We start from the raw sequence: 6,662 nt of genomic DNA, 5'->3' as shown, positions 1-6,662 counted from the left end.
GCAATTAGAAAAACATAGTCGCAACCCAATTGCAACTAAAAAAATCTCAGTCACAACTACTTGCAACTAGAGAAACCTAAGCCGCAACCCACTTACAAATGGAAAACCGCAATTGCAACACACTTGCAACTAAAAAAACTCAGTTGCAATCCACTTGCAACTAAAAAAACTCACTCGCAACCCAATTGCATCTACAAGTTCTCAATTGCAGCCCACTTGCAACTTCAGCCGCCAGAATCACAACGGAAATCAAATGGCCAGGACACAATTTTCTTAGTTGCAACCGAAAAAAGGTAGTTTCCGCACTCTCACTTGCAGCCCACTTGCAACTCCAGCCGACATGAATGACAACGGAAGAAACACTTTTATTACTTGCAACCTACATGCAACTGGAGACAAGGCAGTTGCAACCCGCTTGCAACAAAAAAAATCTAAGTTGCAACCTACTTGCAACTCCAAGCCAAGAGAAACCTCAATGCAAATCTAACCGTTGGGAATATTTTTATCAATTAGAGCCCACTTGAAACTAGAAAAAAAACTTCATTGCAACCCACTGATACGTCTTAAACGTATATATAATTTTTGATGCTCCATGCTTGTTTTACACCAATTCCAATATGTTTTGTTTACACTTCGTGGTACTTTTATACATTTTCCGGCACTAACCTATTGGCAAGATGCCACAGTGTCAGTTCCCTGTTTTCTGCTGTTTTTGGTTTCGGAAAAGTTGTACAGTAAATATTCTTGGAATTGGACGAAACAAAAGCCGAAGTGCCTATTTTACCGAAACGAAGACGGAGTCCAGAGCAGGGTCGAAGAAGTGGCGCAGGGCGGCCAAACCACCCCTTGGCGCGGCCAAACCTAGGCCCGCGCCAAGGCATGGTGTGGGGCCACCCGGCACCCCACTGACCTATCTCCTCCGCCTATATAAAGCCTTCGACGCGAAAACTATGAAAACAAGAGCCTTCGTCCACGAAAAGTTCCATCGCCGCCGCCATCGTCCAGACGAGTTTCTGTGGTCAGAAGTTCTTGTTCCGGCATCTGCCGGGACGGGGATTGACCCCCGGAGCCATCTCCATCGACTCCACCGCCTCCACTTCGACTCCATGATGGTTCGTGAGTAGTTCCCCCTTGGACTACGGGTTCTCGGCTGTAGCTAATTGGTACTCTCTCCCATGTATTTCAATACAATGATCTCATGAGTTGCCTTACATGATTGAGATCCATATGATGTAATCGGTGTTGTGTTTGTTGGGACCGATAAATTGTGGAATTGTGATCAGATTGTTCATCATATTAGCATACTACTGTTATTTAAGATATTGCATGCTCTCCAGTACTTGTAGTTACCTTGATCAAGTAGTTCCATGTACCTCCAAGAGGGAGTATTTATACTCGATAGTGGGTCCATGCCTCTAGTTTTCTGCAAGAGTGACAATAACTTCTAAGATTGTAGATGTGGTGTTGCTACTAGGAAAAAAACAATGTTTTATCCAAGGTAACTCTATTGTTTACTTTACACACATTACTTAATACCGAAAGGGGTGCGGATGCTAACCGGAAGGTGGATTATTAGTCATAGATGCAGTTGGATTATGGTCTATGTATTATGTTGTAATGCCCAATTAAATACTACAGTAACTTTATCTTATCATAGCATGCATTGTCATGCTTGCACAATTATCGATTTCCCAACTGTAATTTGTTCACCCAACACATGTTATTTGGAGAGTTACCACTAGTGTAGATAGCTGGGAACCCCGGTCCTTCTGTCATCATCATTGCTCTACAGTCAACTCCGCACTGGAATACTTTCTGGTGCCATCTCCTCTGTGCTACTGCTGTTGTGTTAATCATTGCTCTCATATTACTGCTACTTTCACATCACCCATGTTACTAGTGCTTTTACAGATGCAACTGAATTGATAACCCTGTTGTTAAGGCTTATAAGTATTCTTTACCTCCCCTTGTGTCGAATCAATAAATTTGGGTTTTACTTCCCTCGAAGACTGTTGTGATCCCCTATACTTGTGGGTTATCAAGACTATTTTTTGCCGCCGTTGCCGAGGAGACATAGCTCTACTCATAAGTTCACCTGGGGAGTACACTTAACTTCTCTCTATGTTTTTATTTTATTTTATTTTGGATTGTCTAGTTTATTTTTGTTTAGTTTATTTATGTTTAGTTCTGTTTTGTTTAGTTTACTTTTGTCTAGTTTATTTTTGTCTTGTTTTATTTTTCTTATATACCCGAAAATCCATAAAATTTTGAAAAAACAAAAATCTAAAAAACTGTTGTTATGGAAGAACCTGGTAGACCCTCTATGGAAGATTTTATAAAGTATAGAAAATCATATAAGGGTAAAGTCATAAGAGGTGCGCTAAAAAGGTTGGATCAAATTGCTAAAGTTTTGCTTAAACACCATGATATAAATTGTTGCTCTAAACAGGATACTAACCATCTTAAATTTCAATGTGGCTTTAGTAAAGAAGTTTTGATTATGAACTATCATTGGAATAACTATATTCATCTTGGTTTTGAAGAAGTAAAACAATTTTTCTTATTTATGGGAGCTTTTAAAATAGAATCTTTTATGTCTAAAAATTATGAAACTTGTGTTCCTTGTAAAGACCTTAAAGATCTGGTCTCTTCTATCCTTTGATTATTGCATAAAAAAATTCATCAATAATTGTTATATCATTGATTATAAAGAGAGATTCAGTCATGCACAAGAATGTATCCACAATTTGCAGAAACCTGTGGAAGAAGAAATTGCTGAACTCGAAAGCTCATTAGATGAAAAAGAGGAGGAGGGTGATGAACAAAAGGAGGAAGAATGGATTAGCTACCAATGCCTACCTTCTAATGAGAGTAACTCTTTATCCCTTACATTATTTGTTTGTCCCCCATGCTTACCAAAAGGAGGATGGATGTTATGTTCCTGTGAATTCTCATGAAATATCTACCATGAGTAAAACTTGTGATAATAATTATGCTCCTGTTATCTATGACAATCCATTCTATTTTGATAAATCTTATGATAAACCTTTATTTGTGCCTAACTTCGAAATGCATGGTACTAAAGAGTTTTGCTTAGAAATTGTTTTTGATAAAGCTCTAGATGATGGTCATATATTGGTTGATAATATTAATTGTACTACTACCGAAAATGATATTGGAGGGGCCTTGAATTTATATTGGAGCTCCATACCTATTGAAAATGATCAACCATCTTGTTATACAATTGTTAAAAGTGGGTTTGAATGTTTTAATCCCACTATCTTTGAGCTTGATAAAAATTTTATGTTTGTAGATCATGAAAAGCATGCTTTATATGATAGTTACATTGTTGAATTTATTCATGATGCTACTGAAAATTATTATGAGAGAGAAAAATATGGTTGTAGAAGTTTTCATGGTACTAAAACACCTCTCTATATGCTGAAAGTTTTGAAATTACTCTTATTTTATCTTCTTATGCTTGTCAATTTGTTCTTTGTGAATTTATTTGTGTACAAGATTCCTATGCATAGGAAGTGGGTTAGACTTAAATATGTTTCATATTTTCTTCTTTGCTCTCTTTTACTTCAATTCGTATTTCTTATGTGGGCATCTTCTCAAATTACTGAGTCTAGCTAAAAGGCATTAAAGAAAAGCATTTATGGAAGACAACCCATTGTTTTATTACTGTAATTTTTATTTTACGTTGAGTCTTGGAAGTTATTACCTCTGTAATAACCTCTTCTTATCATCTTTATTTCGTTAGCCCTAATAGGAAGAAAGTAAGATTTGTGGAAGTTGTTGTCCTGAAAATAGATTTTGTGATGTCACCATAAATATTCGTACAAATAGCCATAGCGTAATTTTAAGCTGCCAATTTTTGTGCATATGCCCCAGATTATTATCTAACTGTTGTTAGTTTACCACTTTTCGAGCTGAGCAACAAAAGATTTTCGAAAAAATCAATCTTTATCTGATGTTCTGTTTTGACAGATTTCTATCACCATTTGCATTTCCCTCTTGATCCTTTTCTTATTTTTTGAGTTCTTTTGAGAGAAAGAGTTTTTCAAAGAAATTGCTACAGTAGATAAATGTTTTAATGTATGTTTGATATATGTTAGAACTGAACCAAGTGGATCTGTTATTTTGATTATACTAATACTTCTAATGAGAATTGTGTGAAGTTTTGTATGAAGAAAGTTTTCAATTGTAGGGAGAGAAAAATGATGTAATGAGATGAAGAATGGACAAAAGCTCAAGCTTAGGGTTGCCCCTGTATCCCAAAAATATCCAAGAGGTACAAGCGTCAAAGCTTGGGGATGCCCAAGGCATCCCCTTCTTCATCAACAAAAATATCAGGTCATCTTTTAACACGTTATATTTTTATTGCTTCATATGATATGTATTGTTCTTGGAGCGTCTTTATTTTTATTTTCTTTTGTTGTGTTTACTATAGAATATGGTTGTAACCTAACATATTTGTTTTTGAGAGAGACACACTCCATTTTCATTGCATAGAACACTCTAGTTTTTGCTCTTATTGTTCTGCGGGTGTTCTAGTTTTCTAGTACTGCGTTTAGCTCTTGGTTTTCTATTCTTATTTTGTTCAGAGCTCGTTAATAATATTTATTCATGTATGATTAGCTCTCTGGTCCATATTGATTTACATCTCTGAGAGCTATTTCAAATAACTTGATTGGTGTTGGAGACGAGTAAAATGTTTCATGCTTATAGTGATGCAAAAAAAAAACGTGTTTAGACTGTGACATAGACTTTAGCATGTTATATTGGATGTTGTCTTATGATATGCTTAGTAGTTATTATTGTACCATGACTTGTCTCAAATATCTGAAAGTTCTTAATGCGCCACTGAAAAAATCATGTGTTGTTTCCATCATACAAAAGCATAATATTGTGGTATTCTCCTTGGATGTTGTTATTGGGTCGACTTGGCACATGCTTACACCATGTTGTGACTACAAAACAGTCACCTTAAGCCTTTATGATTGTTTAGTTTTTGACTTGTAATATCATTTTATGCTTTGATTAATAATGTTTTGTCGCTATGCATGATTATGGCCGTTATTGCTCTCTTAGTTGGTCGCTCCCAGTCTTTTGCTAGCCTTCGTCTGTACTGAGTATAAGCTCTACTTGTGCATCCAACCACCAAAAACCAAGTTTGCCAATTGTGTCCACCATACATACCTATATGTGGTATTTCACCGTCACTCCAAAGTAAATTTCTTGTGTGCTACCTTTAAATCTTCAAAATTACTACATGTTTTATGTTGTGTTTTAGCTCATGAGGAAGTATTGAATCGTTTATTGTATTTTCATGACCTCACACCTTGACTAGCATGCATAATGTGCTAAGTCCCTTCATATTGCAAAAAGAGCAAGACAACCGGGTGCCCATCCCAAATAAAATATAAAATAAACAAATAATACTCCACACATTATGTACTGGAGAGATACTAAATAATGGTGTGCATTTGAGAATTACATGGGAGCCACTCTTGAGATCACTATATGAAAACATACCTCTCAAAATAAATTTTCAACACCTCTGTTTTATGCAAAATAAAAAGCTCTAGCACATGAGTGATCCCTGCTTCCCTCTACGTAGGGTCTTTATTTTATTTTTATGTTGAGTATTCACCTTCTTAATTTATGAACCACTAAGAGAGCATAGTTGTTATTCTGAGTATAATGTGCGCAGTCCCAAAATTTATTATTGATTGATTCATGATTATGACTATTGCTTGTTCTCAAATTATTTGTATCTAGTCACCTTCTAAATTTTAAAGGTGTCCTGGCATTTATGTTTTGCTAGTCCATGAAGGACAAGCTGAATACCATTTTGCTATGTTTTTGCTATGCTCGTAAGCAAACAGTTGCTTTCAGTGCATTATTATTCATGATCTTTTGTTTGAGTTACTTCTCATGTTATAACATAGCTGCTAAGTTCTACTAAATTATATTGATCCCAACTCACAATGCTTTTACATTAACTTGATCAAGATTATGTTGGCTTCATGTCACCTCAAAAATTATTTTGTTATCACTTACCTACTCGAGGACGAGCAGGAGCTAAGCTTGGGGATGCTTGATACGTCTCAAACGTATCTATAATTTTTGATGCTCCATGCTTGTTTTACATCAATTCCAATATGTTTTGTTTACACTTCGTGGCACTTTTATACATTTTCTGGCACTAACCTATTGACAAGATGTCACAGTGTCAGTTCCCTGTTTTCTGCTGTGTTTGGTTATAGAAAAGTTGTACAGGAAATATTCTTGGAATTTGACGAAACAAAAGCCGAAGTGCCTATTTTACCAAAACGAAGACGGAGTACAGAGGGGGGTCGAAGAAGTGACGCAGGGCGGCCAAACCACCCCTTGGTGCGGCCAGACCTGGGCCCGCGCCAAGGCATGGTGTGGGGCCACCCGGAACCCCACCAACCTATCTCCTCCGCCTATATAAAGCCTTCGACGCGAAAACCCTGAAAACAAGAGCTGCCGTCCACGAAAAGTTCCATCGCTGCCACCATCGTCGAGACAAGTTTCGGGGGTCAGATGTAATTGGTGTTATGTTTGTTGGGATCCGATAAATTGTGGAATTGTGATCATATTGTTCATCATATTATCATACTACTGTTATT

Source organism: Lolium rigidum, chromosome 2 (assembly GCF_022539505.1).
Source record: "Lolium rigidum isolate FL_2022 chromosome 2, APGP_CSIRO_Lrig_0.1, whole genome shotgun sequence".
Lineage (NCBI taxonomy): Eukaryota > Viridiplantae > Streptophyta > Magnoliopsida > Poales > Poaceae > Lolium > Lolium rigidum.
Note: the sequence above shows the minus strand (reverse complement) of the source record.